Source organism: Jaculus jaculus, chromosome 2, assembly GCF_020740685.1.
Source record: "Jaculus jaculus isolate mJacJac1 chromosome 2, mJacJac1.mat.Y.cur, whole genome shotgun sequence".
NCBI lineage: Eukaryota > Metazoa > Chordata > Mammalia > Rodentia > Dipodidae > Jaculus > Jaculus jaculus.
In genome coordinates, this window is record NC_059103.1 from 81645152 (window position 1) to 81666261 (window position 21110).

Genomic DNA, 21110 nt, shown 5'->3' on the forward strand with positions numbered 1-21110 from the left:
ACATTCTTCCTGTTGCCCCAGCACAGGTCAGCTGGCCCAGTCTCAAAGATTGTAATCTCAAACAATTTTTTTTTAAATTTTTTGTTCATTTTTATTTATTTATTTGAGAGTGACCGAGAGAGAAAGAGGCAGATAGAGAGAGAGAGAGAGAGAGAGAGACTGGGCACACCAGGGCTTCCAGCCACTGCAAAGGAACTCCAGACACGTGTGCCCCCTTGTGCATCTGGCTAACGTGGGTCCTGGGAGAATCGAGCCTTGAACCAGGGTCCTTAGGCTTCACAGGCAAGCGCTTAACTGCTAAGCCATCTTTCCAAATCATAATCTCAAACAATTTGCAGGTGAACGGGCAGCATTTTAGGCCTAAAGATTTTTTTTTCCTGTGCCATATCCCTCTGCTCACACCAGTTAATTTCTATGCAAAGCAACCCTGAACAACTTTCCATGACGTGGGCATAACAGCAAGCCTCACACAAACTGCTAATCCAGTCCAAGCAAAGCTCTTTCTCATTCTCATAAACCAAACCTCGCAGTCCATAGGTCTTACTGCAGTTAGGTCTTTCGACTTTGACCAGAATAGTCCATCAAGCTATATTTACAGTACCTCAGGCTTATGAGGTTTCAGAGCAGAAAAATAGACTTTGTTGGGAGCTGGGCTTGAGAAAGTTTATGTGATATTCTGACTAAGGCTAAATTGCATTTTTCATGTGTTCTGAGGATTTGAGGAAAATTGAATTTAAGAGCAGTGGGCTGATATGTTGGTAAAGAAAAATACAGAGAAGTATAGGAAATAAATATAACATTTGGCACAGGAAGAAATGCAAACATATTTCAGGGCCCAACCCCAGAGACAGCAACCCTCTCAGATTCAACTGACAAAGTGACTACCACCATTGAGGATGGGTCAGCAGCTTTGTACTGGGGGAACAGAAAAGTTGTCCTGAGGGCAAGACTCAACTTACTGAAGGCTCAAGCCAGAAGAAGTGTTGTTTCTTTTGAGAGAAAAAAGGCCTAAAGGAGAGTGAAAGGCTTTCCTATCTATATAGAAATTAACCTTGAAGCTGTGCGTCAAGGGCCAGTTATCAGACACTGTGGTCCAAAGTCAGGCTTCATCCCCTCTTGGCAGAGGAGTTTAGCAAGTGGTGCTGGTATTGAAGAAATGAAGACAAGCTGGGGAACTGGAGAACCCAGTGGCTGCCTGGACCACTGGTTGAATGTATACTGCACAGCAGAGACCCAACTACCCAAACCATTCTTAGCCCATAGGACTTCATCATGAGTCCTGGGTGTGAGACATGAAAGTGCAGGATTTAATATTTTCCCTGATGATTTTTTTTAAAATATGGAATGCTTCATGAATTTGCGTGTCATCCTTGTGCAGGGGCCATGCTAATCTTCTCTGTATTGTTCCTATTTTAGTATATGTGCTGCTGAAGTGAGCACTCCTGATGATTTTTGACCTTGCATTGGTCCAGTCTTTCCTAGCTATGGCCTTGTTCCTCCTGCCTGGAGTGGGAATTGAGGTGATTTGAGTGTACAATGTTTCCTACACCCTCATGAGTTTCAACACTTGATTGTTAGCTGGTAGTGCTATTCAGGAAGGTAGTGAAGCCTTTGGGAGGTAGAGCTCTGCTGGTGGAAATGTGTCACTGGCAGTGGGCTTGGCTTTTATAGTCCAGCCCAGTTTGCTGTACTTAGCTTGTTCTGTCTGTTTCTCCTTGCTAATATGAAGACATGACCTTAGCTGCATGCTCTAGTCAAGGCTTTCCTATCTATATAGAAATTAACCTTGAAGCTGTGTGTCAAAATAAATGCTTTCCTTCCATTATCTGCTCCTGGTCAGCTGTTTGAGCCCAGAAACAAGTAAGTAGCTAATGCAATATGATAAAGTGTATAGCATCCAGTAAAATAAAAACAAAAAACTCAGCAGTTGAGGCACTTAGCTGCGAAGCCTAATGACCGAGGCCCAAATCTCCAGGACCCACTTAAATCCAAATGCACAAAGTGGCATATGTATCTGGAGTTTGTAGTGAAAGGAGGCCCTAGTGCACTCACACTCACTCTCACTCTATCTTCCTTTTTATCTATTTCTCTCCCTAAGATCAGTCAACAAAAGTATTTTTAAAAAATAAAAAATCAGAACTGTGGCTTAATAAGCAACACTAAAAGCTAGGCAACCAACGCAGTATCTATTTATTCAAAATAAAGCACAAATACATATAGAATGAGAGAGAGAGAGAGAGAGAGAGAGAGGGAATGAGAACATTACAGATTCAGAAAGTAAAAAAAAAAAAAAAAAAAAAAGAATTTGTAAGGATGAAGAGATAGCCCAGTCAGTAAAGCATTTGTTATGCAATCATGAGTTTGATTCTTGGAGCTCACATTGAAAAGAAAAAGAGGACTGGAGAGATGGCTTAGCGGTTAAGTGCTTGCCTGTGAAGCCTAATGACCCCGGTTCGAGGCTCAACTCCCGAGGACCCACGTTAGCCAGACGCACAAGGGGGCACACACGTCTGGAATTCATTTGCAGTGGCTGGAGGCCCTGGTGCACCCATTCTCTCTCCTTCTCTCTATCTGCCTCTTTCTCTGTCATTCTCAAGTAAATAAATAAAAATATTTAAAAATAAAAGAAAAGAAAGAAAAGAAAAAGAAAAAGAATGCCAGGCATGGTGGCACACACCTTTAATCCCAGCACTCAGGAGGCAGAGATAGGAGGATTGCTTTGAGTTTGAGGCCACCCTGAGACTATAGAGTAAATTCCAGGTCAGCCTTAGCTAAAGGGAGACCCAACTTTGAAACCCCATCATCCCAAAACACACACACACACACGCACACACACAAAAATAAATAAATAAATAAAAACAGGTGTTGTGTTATGTGCTTGTAATCCCAACACTGGGGAGATAAAAATAGGCTTGCTGACTAGCCCAGTAGAGCCTATATGAGGAGTCCTAGGCCAATGAAATATTTTTCTCAACAAAAGATGGGCATACCTAATAAACATCTAGAGGACTGGGCAATAGGGATGGTGGGGCAGGAGGGGAGGGTAAAAACCTGGATCCAAATGGAAATGGTGCCATAAACTCCTACATCCTGTAAGACATACTAAAGAGTTGAACCTTCATCAGGTGCTAAGAGAACACCTGATTCACAGGGTCCTGGAGAGGATATGATAGACTATCCTCAATCTTCTCCTGTTTCTCTCTCTCTTCACTCTCTTTCTATTTTATATTATGTATATTTTCTTCCTTCTCCTTTGCCACTCCCAGTGCCAGCATGTGGGTAATATCTACAATGAGCTGTTGATCAGAGAGACCTAAAAGATTCCCCCAAATAAGACAGAATTCTGTTAGAGTACTTGATGGCCCACCAAAGGTTAATAGTAAGACCCCACTGCTTAAGACACCATATGCTGTTGGGATGGAACATGGAGTGACCTAGCTGGAAACTGGAATAGAGTCAGTCAATCCCCAGACAGTTTGTCTGGTGCTAGAAGGTGTTACATGGGCGAGTAGGGGAAAATGACTAACATCTGTCTAAGCAACTCATGGTCTAAGCTACTCAACAGCAATCAACCTGGCGTGATGCTCACATAAGTGCAATAGGGCGCACAGCCATGGTGATTTACCAACCACTCTTGATTTGGCTAATGGATCCACTCAGTGGAACAGAATCCATACCTGGAATGGGGAAACAAGTCAGAACCTTATCTAAAAATTAGCCTGCTCTCCAATATCAAGCTCCCACCAATAGTGGGCTACAAGAGGGCCCACACCTATGAAATTCTCTCTAAAATAAGAATGGGTATCTGTGTATTTTGCACTGACCTCACTGTCTGTTGGAGAATTTGCTTCTCTTTTTCAGGTGGACGCAGAACCTGAGGAGAGAATCATCCCATCACACCCCATCTGGGCACCTGCTGAAGCCATAAAGTTAGTGGGGAAATGAGCAAGAGATGCTTTCACAGTTAATCTAGTACCAGAACAAGGGTTAAGGAGACAGACACAGAAAACACTGAACTCCTACCAAATCAGATATCCAGAGTCACAGAGACTCCCAAGACATCCCATCACTGAAATTGACCTAAAATGAACCCAACATGGCTCAAAGAAATTAGCTGAAGAGGGGGCAGAAAGATTGTTAGAACCATAAGTTGGGTCATTATGCACAGAGACATTGCCTCTCCCCCATAACCTCAGGCCACCCCCATGTTGCAACACCCACAATCTGCAGGGGAGGGGACAACAGGAAGAAGGCTAGCGATGGTACCATCATGGCTGTATACACACTATATACATAACTAATAAAAAAGATGGGATGGTACTCTAGAAATAACATCTATTAGTCTGGAGTGCACACACTGCCCAATACATACACATACATACATACACACATACATAACAACAACAAATTGCAATATTATCATTAACTCCCAATTACTGATATATTGATACATTGCTATATTGATATATAAAGATTGATAACCAGTCTAAACACAAGTAGTCTAAACATCCCAATTATGCAGCGATTGCCAAAGGCTGAGGAAAACAGCAGCTTCAGTTTTTATTTCCAAAAGCTTACTTTAAACATATAGACACAGATAAAATAAAGGAGGAAACAGATAGTGTGTTTCTTGGTCTGTTATTCAGCAAAGACACTGATCACAAGGAAACATAATGTCAGAAACATCTGAAAGAGCAACCTTATACTTGGCATTGATTCCTCCCCAAGAATGTGCTCCTTCACAAACTGGCAGGATTTTAATAAGCTAGTATGGAGTAAGTACTAATGTTCAAATCTGGCCTGTTTTGGTAGAAAATGTGCAAGCCATCTCATGTGCATAAAGCTCTATAGAACTGGTTGAGGATAAATGTGTTATTTTGGTCTGAATTTTTGACTAAATAGATGGAAATGAATTAAAGATACTGAAATGGCAGAATATCCTGATCACAAACACATGTATCCTGATAATAGAGACAGAGAAGGTCATTTGACAACAGAGAGAAGTCAATAGTGTCATGATCACAAGCCAAATAAAATTTACCTGGAATGCTTCTAGAAGCCAAGAAAGGCAAGGGACAGAGAATGTGACCTCTATGGATCTTAATTTCAGCTCAGTGAAGCTGATGTGGGACTCTTGATCTTTAGAACAACTAGACCAGACATTTTCAAACCCCTTTTTATTTACAACTTTCTTACATATAGACAATATAACATAATCATAATCCTCTCCCATCATCCTTTATTTATCCCCTCTAAACTGCCCCCTCCACTGAACCACTTCTTTCTCACTAATCTCTCTTTTATTTGAAGTCATCATTTTGCCTTCCTATTATGCTGGTGTTATGTGGGTACAGCAGCCATTGTGAAGTCATTAATGTCATAGCTCTTTTGGGTCTGGAAGACAGGTTTGCAAAGGACACCTCCCCTTATTTTGGCTCTCACCTTTTTTCATCATTTCTGTAATGATCCCTGCGCCTTAGAGATGTTGTAGAGATGTCTCAGTGCTGAACACACAATTGCAATTTCTTCTCGGCACTCTGGTGAATTTTAGTCTCCCCGGTGGTCACTATTATCTGAAAAGAGAAGGTTCTATAAGAGAGAGAGAGAGAGAAAGAGAGAGAGTATTAATATATGGGCATAAACATAATTATTTACAGGGAAGTTTGGTTGACATAATATGTCTATTTAACCAGACAACAGTAGTAGTTTGCCCCTTAAGGCTTATGGCTTTCCCAGCCATAGACATTTGAGTCGATTTTCAGTAGCACTCATGAATTCTCTTCTGTGGAATGGGCCTCAAGTCAAATCAGAAATTTGGTTTCCCCCATAACAGGTATGTACCATTGCCCTAGTTGGTGTATTTGACCTGGCTGTTGCCTTAAAGTTTGCAGAGTCCACTAAGATTAAGACCATTGAGGGCTGGAGAGACGTCTTAGCAGTTAAGCGCTTCCCTGTGAAGCCTAAGGACCCTGGTTTGAGGCTCGATTCCCTGTGACTCTTGTTAGCTGGATGCACAAGGGGGTGCACACATCTGGAGTTCATTTGCAGTTGCTGGAGGACTTGGCATGCCCATTCTCTCTCTCTATCTGCCTTTCTCTCTGTCTGTCACTCTCAAATAAATAAATAAAAATAAACAAAAAATTAAAAAAAATAAAAAAAGACCATTGATGACATTTGTTTCTCAATAGGCTTCATATGTCTTTTTACCATCCTTACAGCTCAGCTTCACCTTGATTTCTCACTCACCTGCAGCCCAAGCATGTGGAGTCTTCAGCAATAGGGTCTTAGGTAATGCACATTAGTGTATTTAAGTACCCAGTTTATGTTAATTTGTTATCGTACTGCCTCTGTCTACTTAGAATCTGCTTGATAAGTGTCACTCAGAGAACTTAGCTGAAGCAATTTTATATTCCTTCTCACCCTTACCTTTGAACATGAATACTGATCAGAAAGAAAAATCTTTTTAGGATAGTTGGAGTTCATTAACTCCATCTGGCAAGTACAGTCGGTTCCTCCCTCCTCCTGAGACTACTGCCTTGCTCTGTTCCAGATCTCTTGAGTACATGAAGGTTCTTATAACACAATCCCTCAGTTCTTAATGTCACTGGAGTTGTTTTCTATTTGATAGCTACATAGCAATATTGTTCTTTGTTTCCTTGTTTGAATAGGTCTCATCTGTTACTCTTTGACGATTTAATATGAGAACTTAGTTATTGCTATTGTGGAAAACAGGAAGCCCAAAGGCAATATTTCCTCATATGAATATGTAAGAATTTCTAGAATGAAAGATCTTTGCAAAGTAACATTTTCTTTGCTCATGATAAAAGAAACATCTGTAGTAATTTTTCTTTAAAAATAATAAAGACTTAAAATAGAGTTAGGGAAAAGGATAAACAAAACAGAATACACATTATATAGTAATAAAATTTATTTTATTTATCAGTTTTTGTTTAGATTATAACAATATACCCATACATGAGCATGAATTGTACACTGAACTAAACTGCCATTTTTTGAAGGTTAATTTTAATAACTATGAGACAAGCACAAAAGGGGGATACATTTAGGTCATGCTCCTCACACAAGGTGACACATGGCAGATGCTCATTCATTAGTTGATAACTTAATGACTGATTGAATAAAACTGAGTCGAGTGAGCAGCACTAACTGGAGAGCTGCTTAATTAAAATGAGGGTATTCCTAAGAGTGTCCCTAATAGAAACTGTGGTAAGAGGTTAATAATTCTCATCCTATAGCATTCCTCTTCTTCTCGACTTTGTCAATATTCTTCTTCCTGTATTTTCTTTCCCATTCTCTTCTTGAATCTTTCTTGTTCAAATACTAGGCTTTACTTCCATTAGTGAATCCAGTATCCATGTCTTTATCCTTTTAAGTGCATCTCCTTAGCATTGGAGTCATTAAAGCTGCACTTGCATAAGAACAAAATTCCTTTTTCTTCATCATTTCATACCTCCCTCATATACTCATGGCCAATGGCTGCATATCACTCCACCAAGCAGCAAAGTGTGGCTGGTTCTGACACTGACTCAGGCTTTACTTCTGGAATCTGTATTGCAGAAGCAACTGGGATACTTTTAACACATTGAGTTTCTTTTAAATCTTCTATTTTATTTCCTGTTGACTGTAGCTTATTACCACCAACAAAGTTTATTTTAGGTATAGTTGTTTCCTTGGCAGTCATGTTGATAGATACCACTGATACGTTAGTGTTGAATGTGCTATTAAGAGATGAGTTTCCTGTAGCTGTAAGACCTTTCACTGAAGAAGCTGCAATTGATGATGTAGTCACAATTCAATTATTTGTTATAATACTTGAAAGACATAAAATCATGTCTTGAACAGACTTGTTCTGGTATTGGGCCTTGAGAGGCCCAGACCTGAGGCCTAGTGGAACTTCCTGAGCCTAGCTAAAGTTTGGCAACCTGTCTCTGGCCAGCTATAACTCAGCAGATGCCCAATGGCTTCTGGCCTGCCACTTCTGCATAGGAGTTGGAGTTCCCACACACGCACTTAGAACCAATCATTTCAAAAAGTCGCGATATGTTATTGGCCCTTATACCTTATCCCCTCCTGAGAGCCCCACCCTCGTTCTCAACACTATATAAACACCTGCCTGTTATAATAAAGTGAGATCCTGCTTTGATGAGATTCCCGGCTCTGTGTGTTCCTGGCCATTGACACCTACCCTCCTCCTCAACCTCTTGGGAGGAACCAGTGGACTTGGTCCTTCCTCAGCACTACCTGCCAGGGTAGCCTGACAGTGTGGTGCCCAATGTGGGGCAACAGGAACCCAGCAGACTGGTGCCCCATGTGAGGCATTCTCATTGAGGAGGTCAATTGGTGTACAGGTGAGTGTTCCCTCATAAGTTATGAGGCAGTCTTCATATTTAATGTGCTAACCTTTGCTTCTGTAACCTGTGCTTGCTCGTCAACATCTCTCCATTCCCTTTCTCTTTCCTTTCACTTTTGGTTTGCCAGCCAGCTGCATCTGCAGCATCTGTATTTCTAAATGGGTCATACATCTCTGGTGGACACACCGTGTGGGCAGACCTGGAGGAAACTCTAGGTATATTGCCCCCTCATTTGAGTGGGGGCCCTTTCCCAGAAGACAGAGCAAATTGCTGGGGAGATATACTCCCATCCATACTGTGTTTGGCATTATTGAGCTGTCCCCTAAGGCCACCATGGATCTGAGTCTGACTCTGTAGCATGCATCTGCTTTTTTTCCTTTTTTTGGGGGGGAGGGGTTCCTGTGTGTCTGTAATACTTATGTGTCTTGTCATTGCCCTAATCCTACGATATTCCTCCCCTGACTTAATAACATGGGACAGATTCCTTCCTCCCCTTTAGGACTCTGCCTCACACACTAGAAGGACGTCAAAACAGTTGCCCATTACAATGGGGTAAACGTTAAAAAAGACAGATGGATTACATTTTGTTCCTCTGAATGGTCTACCTTCAATGTAAAAGGGCCACGAGGGGGACCTTTCACCCATACTATACTTGAGATTTAAAAAAAAAAATTTGTTTTTTGCCCAAAGAGTAGACACCCTGATCAAACTGATCAAATCCCTTATATTGTGACCTGGAGGAACCTGATAGAAGAGCCTCTCCCCTGGGTGAAGTCTTTCCTCCCTTCCTCAACCCCAACTTTACAGGTGTTGGCAATTATACCCAAAAGAGACACCAAACTCACAGCTGGCGCAGTCACATTAAACTACAACCTACAAAAAACTAAAGTTTTATGTAAAAAATGTATCAACATTTTTACATGATATCATAAACATAATTACTAAATTTATGTTCTAGGCCAACTTCAACTTTCATAGAAGATTATTAAAAATAACAGAATTTTCTCTAAAGTGGTAACTTATAATTTGTCAGGTATTAAAAAAAAAAAATTGTACAGTACTTAAAAGGAGGAGGCAACTGACCTGACTTCTAGGCCAGAAACAATATTTGCCTTAGTTTAGTGTCTTATTGGTATTAATGACATAAAATTGTCTTTAGACTACTCATTTGTTTGCAAGTAATAGGATTAATTAATTTGGTGTAGTTTTTCATAATAGCTTCATAACAAAGGTGGTTAATAATGGGATGATATAAATTGATTAAAGAAACTGGGAAGGAATTTTTCAATGTTGGGACATAGAATGCTCGTTAAAAATGCTTTTTGAGCCAGGCGTGGTGGTGCACACCTTTAATCCCAGCACTCAGGAGGCAGAGGTAGGAGGATCGCCATGAGTTCAATGCCACCCTGAGACTACAGAGTTAATTCCAGGTCAGCCTGGAGCAGAGTGAGACCCTACCTTGAAAAACCAAAAAATAAATAAATAAATAAATAAAATAAAGCTTTTTGAATGGTATTTCAATGAGAATGTTAAAGTATGTGAATACAGATGGGTGCATGTAGGAAAGAATTTTCAGGCTAAACCTAAACACCATGCCTAAAGTTCGAGATTTTTAAACTGTTTACAGACTCTTAAGGATACTCTAAAAGTTTTATATAGGGACATAGTCTTAATCTAAATTCATCTTACATTAGACACAGGTGATGCCTATGCTAGGTGGGTCACAAAGTCATAAGTACAGAAGTAACTGGAGGTTTAACCAGGTTAAACATAGACAAGAGTCTATCACCTTGTGCTTTGCAAATGGGTAAATTTGCTATGTAAAAACAAACAACTTCAGAATAGGATAAGGAATGTCAGGATGCTTATCTCTCTGCTCTGTAATTTCATTTTGCTCTTACTTTCCAACATATGCTACTTAAATTCATGGAAAGCTGGACTCTAAAAAAAAAAGAAAAGAAAAGAAAATGGATGGCACCCCCTTTATCTTAGACCCCATGCAAGTTTAAACCAGGTGTCCCCCAGAATCTGACTAGAGACAAAATGGCCAATTGTCTCTTTTTCCTTGTCAGTTGACAAGGAAAAAGGAATATAGCATATAACTGTGGTTCTCTTTTGAACACCTAAAGTCAAATCTGTTAGATAAAATTTCTCACTAGATAAAATGTTAAATAGGGCAACTGAGTCAAGGTATTTAATCAAGTAACAAACTCCTTACATACGATAAACATCAAGCTTACCTAATGTGTATATCAGGGTAAGGGCCCCTTCACTGAAACATATAGTTGGATTAAATCTAATGTTTACCTGATGCCAATGTTTTAATCAGTGGAGAAACTGAGTCTTATGATAACGCCTCACTCATTAACAGGTCACTGATGCTATTTTGTTATGATTTAAGGGTTATAAAAGTGGCTTTAAGACTCTGTTAGTAAAGTAAATTAGGTTCCTCTTTTCATCAAGGTTTTAACTATTCTTAAAATAAAGGCTCACATAGAAGTGGTTAATTTCCCAAGGTGGAGTACTCACACCTAAAGACATTGTGAGTTTAAAGATAGCTTCTGTCTTATTTATGCTAATTCTATTGAATGATCATAACTAGGTTTAATAACTTAAGTATAAGTGATTTAATTTCAGTAATGATAAGTTTCATCTTCCTGGGACATGTTGGGATAGCTTACTTAAGCTTTATCAAATTTAAGTCATGGGTAAAACATAAAATTGTTTTATGTTAATAAAGTTTTTGTGGACATGCTCTACCATGTTTATTGCTGCTCAATTCACAATAGCTGAGAAATGGAACCATTCTAGATGTCCCTCAACTGATGAATCGATAATGAAGATGTGGCACACTTATACAGTGGAGTTCTACTCAGCAGTAAAGAAAAATGAAGTTATGAAATTTGCAGGAAAATGTATGGATCTGGAAAGGATTATACTAAGTGAGGTAACCGGCCCAGAAAGCCATGTGCCACATGTTCTTTCTCATATATGGATCCTAGCTATAGATGATTGGGCTTCTGTGTGAGAAGAAAAAAACTCAGTAGCAGAGGCCAGTAAGTTAGAAAAGCGATAGAAAGGGAAGAGAAAGAAAGGGAGGGGGGGTACTTAATAGGATGGTATTGTATTGTATTTATGTAAATAGAAGAATAGAATAATGGGGGTGAAAAGGCCCAAAATGAGGTCTGGGGAAGAGATTAAGTAAAGGAAAGGTGGAGGGACAGCTAATCAAAATCTAAGAGGATATAAATAAAACATATGTAATCCTACCTTTTTAGACAATGGAACACTCAGGAGCTGTAGATTGTTGCTAGAAAACTTTCAGTACCAGGGATGGGATATCTTCCAATGAGTTGTTGGCCAGGGAGATCCCTGATGCTCCCAAAACATTATAGGCCATTGCTGAGGCCCTTGGTTTTCCACCAGGAATAGATGGTAAGACCCTATTGCTGAAGACTCCACATACTTGGGCTGTAAGGCCACTGAGAAATCCTGCTGGAACTGAGCTGATAACCTCCTCCATGTAGACCAACTGACAGAAAGCTGGAAGAAGCCATTCTGCATGCAGTTCAATGGGAGAAAGAGATATCTCCAGTGAAGATACTCATCAGTGGACACTGCAAGCCTTATATTTGGCCATCCAGGCCAAATGAGCCAATGGGTGCAATAGTGGCACATCTGTTATGGGGGAAACCACTGCCCTCTAACTGGACTGCAACCCATGATTTTGATTTAAACTTGATAGCTATTGATTCTATGGACCACAGGAACTTTTTTCTTTTTTTTTTTTAAATTTTTTCATTAACAACTTCCATGATTATAAAAAGTACCCCATGGTGATACCCTCCCTCCCCCCACTTACCCCTTTGAAACTCCACTCTCCATCATACCCCTCCCAATCTCAATCAGTCTCTCTTTTACTTTTGATATCTTGATCTTTTCCTCCTCTTATGATGGTCTTATGCAGGTAGTATCAGGCACTGTGAGGCCATGGATATCCAGGCCATTTTGTGTCTGGAGGGAACATGTTGTAGGGAGTCCTGCCCTTCCTTTGGCTTTTACATTCTTTCCGCCACCTCTTCTGCATTAGACCCTGAGCCTTGGAAGGTGTGATGCAGATATTGTAGTACTGAGCACTGTGGTCATTTCTTTCCATCACCATGATACCTTCTGAGTTGTCCCAAGATCACTGCCATCTGAAAAGAGAAGAATCTCAACAAAAAAATGAGAGTAGCATTAATATAAGGGTGTGAACATTAACAGAAGTGCTTACTGGGCAGGTTGATAAGCATAGTATATACATTTGGCCAGACAACAGCAGATGTTACACTCCTAGGGCTTTATGACTACCCCTGTTTTAAGTTTTCAGTATCAGGGATGTGTTCCTTCCCATGGAGTGGGCTTGCAGTCCAGTTAGAGGGCAGTGGTTTCCCCCATAACAGATGTGCCACTATTGCAACCATTGGCTCATTTGGCCTGGATGGCCAAATATAAGGCTTGCAGTGTCCACTGATGAGTATCTTCACTGGAGATATCTCTTTCTCCCATTGAACTGCATGCAGAATGGCTTCTTCCAGCTTTTTCTTTCAAAAAGATTTATCAAGGGGTATATTAAAATTTAGCTAGCTGTTTTGGTTTAAAAAAATTATTAAGCTCTGTGGTTCTGTTTCCGATGTTCTCTGGGTAGTTTGTACCAACAGTTATCTAAACTAATCAAAGATGTTTTCAAACACAGGTGCTAAGACTTAATACTGTCTTACTTGTCCTTTTCTGACAATTTCTAGGTTAAATGAGTTAGTCTATAAATCAATTGGTACTGTTTTCAAGACTGGTAGCCGGTTCCGCCTATATTTCTAAATGTTAGATATTTATAAGTATTAGATATTTAAAATATGCGATGTGTCTACTTTCTATACTTCATATATAAGGCTTATACTGCCAAAGCACAACTAAAATTTTAACGATAGGACAAAATGATTTTAGAAGCCCTTGTGCCATTCTTTAACTAAGTCTATTTCAGTAATCAAATGTGCTCTGTATGTATATACATCCAGGTTGGTGTAACATCCTTCTAGGTGTGTTAATTACCTATGTAGAAGCCAACACCAACTGGAATCATCAGAACAAGAGGCACCAATATTTTGGCCTGTGCTCCCAGGTCATGAGGCCACCAGGAATAGATGGTAAGACCCTATTGCTGAAGACTCCACATACTTGGGCTGTAAGGCCACTGAGAAATCCTGCTGGAACTGAGCTGATAACCTCCTCCATGTAGACCAACTGACAGAAAGCAGCTTCAAGAGGACCTGGAGAGGAGATGGCAGGACCTTCAAGACAACCCACTGTGGACGGGCTTACATGGCTTTTTACCCTACCTCCTCCCTCTACTTGGGCCCCTCCTTCTGCTCCTCCTTATCCTCACTGTCAGGCCTTGCATAATTAACTAAATTACACAATACATTCACCAGTGCCTAGAGGCAATAAAACTCCATCAGGTTGAGCTACATTACCACAGGCTGGCAACTCAGAAATTAAATTCCTCATGTGACCCACTGCCACCTCCTCTGCCCTCCACGTGACTGATGACAGGTAAGAGCTCAGACTGACAGAGACAACCTAAGACAGGCCATGGAGTGGGTTCTCAGCAAGCTAAACACATGGTACCTCTGGCCTGCTACTTCTGCGTAGGAGTTGGAGTTCCCAAGTGTGTGCTTAGAACCAGTAATTTTAAAAGTCGCGATATGCTATTGGTCCTTACACCTTATCCCCTCCTGAGATCCCTGCCCTCGTTCTCAACACTAATTAAACACCTGCCTGTTACAATAAAAAAGATCCTGCTTTGATGAAACTCCCAGCTTGGTGTGTTCCTGGCTGTCGACACCCACCCTCCTCCTCAACCCCTTGGGAGGAACCAGTGGGCCTGGTCCTTCCTCAGCACTACCTGCCAGGGGAGCCCGACAGTCTGGAGGATCATAGGCCTATTACCAGAACAGGAAAAGAAAACATGGGTCCCCTGTATGTGTCAAGGCAGTGAAAGACCCATCTACTGCTGGTTGGGTAGAAATTTTTTAAATTAATTTATTAGTTTTTATTAACAATTTCCATGATTGTAAACAATATCTGTGGCAATGCCCTCCTTTCCCCCACTTTCCCTTTTGAAACTCCATTCTCCATCATATCCCCTCCTCCTCTCAGTCTCTCTTTGATATTGATGTCATGATCTTTTCCCCCTATTATGATGGTCTTGTGCAGGTAGTGTCAGGCACTATGAGGTCAAGGATATTCAGCCCATTTTGTGTCTGGAGGAGCACATTGTAAGGAGTCCTACCCTTCTTTTGGCTCCTACATTCTTCCTGCCACTTCTTCCACAATGGACCCTGAGCCTTTGAAGGTGTGATAGAGATATGTCAGTACTGAGCACTCCTGTCACTTCTTCCTAGCACCATGATGCCTTCTGAGTCATCCCAAGGTCACTGCCATCTGAAAAGAGAAGATTCTCTACCAAAAGTGAGAGAAGCATTAATATAAGAGCATGAAAATTAAGAGAAGTGCTTACTGGACAGTTTGATGAGCACAGTATATACATTTAACCAGACAGCAGTAGACGTTACACCCCTAGGACTCATGACTACCCCTGTTTTAAGTTTTCAATATCAGGGATGTATTCCCTCCCATGGAGCAAGCCTCCAGTCCAATTAGAGGGCAGTTGGTTTCCACCATGACAGATGTGCCACTCTTGCACTCATTGACTCAATTGGCCTGGGTGGCCAAATGTAAGGCTTGCAGTGTCCATTGTTGAGTATCTTCACTGGTGATTTCTCTCTCCCATTGAACTGAATGCAGAATGGCTTCTTCCAGCTATCTGTCAGCTGGTCTATATGGAGGAGGTTATCAGCTCAGTTCCAGTAAGATTTTTCAGTGGCTTTGCAGCCCAAGTATGTGGAGTCTTCAGCAATAGGGTCTTACCATCTATTCCTGGTGGGAAACCAAGGGCCTTGCCAGTGGGCTGTAATGTTTTGGGGGGACTAGGGACCTCTCTGGCCAACAAATCACTGGAAGGTTTTCCATCCCTGGCACTGAAAATTTTCTAGTAACAATCCATGGATCCTGAGTGTTCCATTGTACAAAAAAGTAGGTTTCCAAATGATTTATTTATATCCTCTTGGATTTTGATTAGCCCTCCCTTCACCTTTCCTTTACTTAGTAGGCTGGGTAAAATTTAAATGTAGGTCAGGAAGGGGCTGGTGTGACCTGCAGAGGAGCATCTGGTTGTGAATTGGTGTTAGTATTTGGATTTAGAGTAGCCTTAAGGCAGGACCTGGGAGCTTCCCAGAGGAGAGGGTCAGTATCTTGAGTACAAGACTTGCCCAGCTCACTGTGCTGGTCATTCTGTGTCTCTGTCACCACCTGAGCTCAATGACCTTAACTCCGTGTCTTCATAGTCTCTTTTTTTTTTCCTCAATTTTAAGTAACATTTTCTATGATTAAAAAAATATTCTATGGTAATTCTCCCACATACACTTTCCCCTTTGAAATTCCAGTCTCCATCATATCCCCTCCCCATCTCAATCAGTCTCTCTTTTATTTTGATGTCATAGTCTTTTCCTCCATTTATGATGGTCTTGTGTAGGTAGTGTCAGACATTACAAGGTCATGGATATCCAGGCCATTTTGTGTATGCTGTAAGGAGTCCTACCCTTCTTTTGGCTCTTACATTCTTTCTGCCACTGCTTCTAAATTATGCCCTGAGCCTTGGAAGGTGTGATCGAGATGTTACTTAGTACTCCAGTCACTTCTTTCCAGCACTATGATACTTTCTGAGTCATCCCAAGGTCACTGCCATCTGCAAAGAGAGAAGATTCTCTACCCAAAGTGAGACTAGCCTTAATATAAGGGTATAAATATTAAGAGAGGTGCTTACTGGGCAGTTAGATAATCATAGTAGATACACTTATCCAGACATCAGCAAATGTTACACCCCTATGGCTCATGACTAACCCTGTTTTAAGTTTTCAGTATCAGGGATGTACCCTCCCCCCCATGGAGCAGACCTCCAGTACAATTGGAGGGTAGTTGGTTTCCACCATGACAGACATGCCACTATTGCACCCATTGGCTAATTTGGTCTGGATGACCAATTATAAGGCTTGCAGTGTCCACTGTTGAGTATCTTCACTGGTGATTTCTCTCTCCCACTGAACTGGATGCAGAATGGCTTCTTCCATCTTTCTGTCAGCTCATCTACATGGAGGAGGTTATCAGCTCAGTTCCAGCAGGATTTCTCAGTGGCCTTACAGCCCAAGCATGTGGAGTCTTCAGCAATAGGGTCTTACCATCTATTCCTGGTGGGAAACCAAGGGCCTTGGAAATGGCCTATAATGTTTTGGGGACATCAGGGAATTCCCTGGCCAAAAACTCACAGGAGAGATCACATCCCTGGCACTGAAAATTTTCTAGCAATGATCTATGACTCCTGAGTGTCCTATTGTCTGAAATCGGAGGATTCCATATGATTTATTTGCATCCTCTTAGATTTTGATTAGCCCTCCCTCCACCATTTCTTTAGTCAATCTCTTTTGCTGAACTCACTTTGGGCCTTTTCATCCCTGTTAATCTATTCTTCTACTTACATATATACAATACCAACCTATTAAATACCCTCCTCCCTTCCTTTCTCTTCCCTTTACATCCCCTTTTTAACTTACTGACATCTGCTACTGAGGTTTTTTTATTCTCATACAGAAGCCCAATCATCTGTAGCTTAGGATCCACATATGAGGGAGAATATGCGGTTCTTGGCTTTCTGGGCCTGGGTTACCTCACTTAGTGTAATCCTTTCCAGATCCATCCATTTTCCTGCAAATTTCATAACTTCATTTTTCTTTACCTCTGAGTAGAACTCCATTGTATGAATGTGCCACATCTTCATTATCCACTCATCAGTTGAGGGACATTTGTCTGATTCCATTTCCCAGCTATTATGAATTGAGCAACAATAAACATGTTTGAGCATGTAATTATAAGGGAATAGGATGAGTCCTTAGGATATATGGCTAGAAGTGCTATAGCTGGGTCATATGGTAGATCAATTTTTAGCTGTCTTAGAAACCTCCACACTGATTCCCACAATGACTGGACCAGACTGCATTCCAACCAACAGTGTAGAAGGGTTCCTCTTTATCTACATCCCCACCAACATTTATGATCATTTGTTTTCATGATGGTTGCCAATCTGACAGGAGTGAGATGGAATCTCAATGTACTTTTAATTGCATTTCCTTGATGGATAGGGATTTAGAAAATTTTTAGATGCTTATATGCCATCCGTATTTCTTCTTTTGAGAACTCTGTATTTAGCTCCATAGCCCATTTTTTAATTGGCTTGTTTGATTTCTTATTATTTAACTTTTTGAGTTCTTTGTATATCCTAGATATTAATCCTGTATCAGATATATAGCTGGCAAAGATTTTTTCCCCATTTTGTAGGTTTCTCTTTGCTTTATTCACAGTGTCCTTGGCAGCACAAAATCTTTGTTATTTCATGAGGTCCCCGTGGTTAACCTGTGGCCTGAGAGTTTGGGGTTATATTCAGAACGTCTTTGCCAAGACCAATATGTTGAAGAGTTTCCCCTACTTTTTCCTCTAGCAATTTCAGATTTTCAGGTCTGATGTTAAGGTCTTTAGTCCATTTGGATTTAATTCTTGTGCATGGAGAGAGAGAAGAATCTATTTTCATCCTTCTACAGATACATATCCAGTTTTCTTCGCACCATTTGCTGAAGAGGTTGTTTATTTCTCCAATGAGTATTTTTGGCATTTTTATTGAATATCAGGCAGCTATAGCTACCTGGACTTATATCTGGGTCTTCTATTCTGTTCCATTGATCTACATATCTGCTTTTGTGCCAGTACCATGCTGTTTTTGTTACCATGGCTCTGTAGTACAGGTTAAAGTCAGGTATGGTGATACCTCTGCCTTATTTTTGTTGCTCAGTATTGTTCTAGATATTTGAGGTTTTTTTGTGATTCCAAATGAATTTTTGGATTGTTTTATTCTATTTCCCTGAAGTATTCCTTTGGGATATTGCTGGGGATTGCATTAAATGTATAGATTACTTTTGGTAAGATTGCCATTTTCACAATATTGATTCTTCCAATCCAGGAACAGGGCATATTTTCCATTTTCCAGTGTCTTCTCCAATTTCTCGCTTGAGTGCTTTATAGTTTACATTGTAGAGGTCCTTAACTTCCTTGGTTAGGTTTATTCCAAGGTACGATACGTTATTTTCCTTGATGCTATTGTGAATGTGAATGATTTTCTTATTTCATCCTCTGTCTGTTTGTTATTAGTATATAGGAATGCTACTGATATCTGTGTATTTATTTTGTATCCTACTACATGGCTGTAGGTGTTTATCAGCTCTAAAAGTTTGCTGGTAGAGTCTTTAGGGTCCTTTATATATAGAATCATGTCACCTGCAAATAATGATGACTTGTTTTCTTTCTTTCCAATTTGTATCCTTTTTAAGCATGTCTCTTGCCTTATTGCTATGGTTAAGGCTTCTAGTACTATATTGAATAAAACTGGGAACAGTGGACACCCTTATATTCCCAGTCTCTGTAGTACTTTTAGCATGAAGGGATGTTGGATTTTGTCAAATGCTTTCTCTGCATCTAATGAGATGACCATATGATTTTTGTCCTTCAGTCCATTTATATAATGTATTACATTTATCAATTTGCATATATTGAACAATCCCTCCATCTCTGGTATAAAGCCTTCTTGGTCAAGGTGAATAATCTTTCTTCTATATTCTTGTATTCTGTTTGCCAATATTTTGTTGAGTGTTTTTGCATCTATGTTCATGAGGGAGATTGGTCTGTAATTTTCTTTTTTTGTTCTATCTTTGTCTGGTTTTGGTGTCAGGGTGATGCTGACTTCATAGAAGGAATTTGGTAGGATTCTTTCTTTTTCTATTTTACAGAATAATGTAAGAAGCAATGCTGTTAGTTCTCTGAAGGTCTGGATGAAATGACCTGCATATATCTTTTAGGTCCATTCCTTCAATGACCTCATTTAGTTCAGATGCCTCTCTGTTTTTTCCCGGGATGACCTGTCAATTGATGAGAGTGGGGAGTTGAAGTCACCCACTACCTCCGTGTTTGGTGTTATCTGTGACCTTAGTTCTAATAGCATTTGTTTGATGAATTTGGGGCCCCTCATGTTAGGTTCATATATGTTTAGGATTGTAATGTGCTGTTGTTGGAGGGTGCCTTTAATCAATTCAAAGTGACCTTCCTTATCTTTCGTAACTAATGTTGGACTAAAGTCTACCTTGTCAGATATTAAGATAGCAACCCCTGCCTGTTTTCTAGGCCCATTTGCTTGAAACACCATTTTCCAACCATTCACCCTAAGATAATGTCTATCCTTTGTATAAAGGTGAGTTTCTTGGAGGCAACAAACTGAATGATCCTCCTTTTTAACCCAGTCTCAAACCTATGCCTTTTGGTTGGGGCATTGAGGCCATTGATTGATATTAAGAGATAATATAGAAAGGTGTGTATTCATTTTTGCCATTTTTTGTAGTTCTTCCAGTTTTACCTTTGCTCTCTTGTGTTATAGTATTTGAGTATCGTTTGTTTTTTCCCAGTTCCATATATGTATGCTTTTCTTTTTCTTCAGCATGGAGGCTCCTTTCAAGCATTCTCTGTAGAGCTTGTTTTGACTTAAATTACTCCTTTAGCTTGCTTTTGTCATGGATGTCCTTATTTCTCCATCTATTTGAATAGATAGTTTTGCAGGATAAAGTAACCTTGGTTGACAGTTGTTATCTTTCAGGATTTGGAATACATCACTCCATGGCCTTCTGGATTTTTTTTTTTAATTTATTAGTTTTCTTTTCAATAAATACAGGCAGTTTGGTACCATTATTTAGGCTCATCTGTGATATACCCCCTCCCATTAGACCCTCCTTATTAATGAAAATGGGTCGAGCATTGTGGAGTTAGCCCCCCGTTATTGGTATGATAAATGTCTCTGCAAATCATGACCCAACATGTGACTCTGACATTCTTTCCACCCCCTCTTCTGCAAAATTTCCCTGAGCCATGTTGGGTTCATTTTTGGTGTGCTTCAGTGCTGAGGTGTTGGGGGCCTCTGAGGCTCTGACTCTCTGATTTGGTAGGAGTTGATTTTTCTCTGCATTGGTCTCCTTCCCCTTTGTGCTGGTATCCGGTTCACAGGAAAACATCACCCTTGCTTATTTTGCCAGTTGTCCTTAGTTTCATTTGGGCCCCTTTTGAGGTATGTTGGGGCAGCTCTGTTATTAGGATCTGCATCTATCTGGAAAAGAGAAGCAGATTCTCCAACGGAGAGTAAGTTAGCGCCCGGAAAATTGAGATAACACTTACTTTTTTGATAGACAGTATGATAGGTGTAAGCCCTCTTATACCCCGTAATTGATGGTAGCTTGATATTGTAGAGTGGGCTTGTGTTTGGGTATGGTTCTGACTTGTTTCCCAGCTCCAGCTATGGGTCTAGTACCACTGAGTGGATCAGTTAGCCAAATCAAGAGCAGTTGGTTTCTCACCATGGCTGTGTACCACCATTGCACTTGTGTGGGAATCACATCCGGTTATTCGTTGCTAATTAGGTTAAACAATGCATTGCTTGGACAGATCTTGGTCATTTCCACAAGTCGCCTATGTAGCACCTTCTGGCACTAGACACGCTGA

General features: G+C 40.4%; 1 non-coding gene across 1 annotated transcript; it reads right to left on the reverse strand.

The window, feature by feature from the left end:
• Positions 1-1333: 1333 nt before the first annotated feature.
• On the reverse strand, positions 1334-1440 carry LOC123458946. The gene has a single exon (XR_006635880.1). It is a non-coding gene; the product is annotated as a U6 spliceosomal RNA (small nuclear RNA).
• Between the last annotated feature and the right edge of the window lie 19670 nt (positions 1441-21110).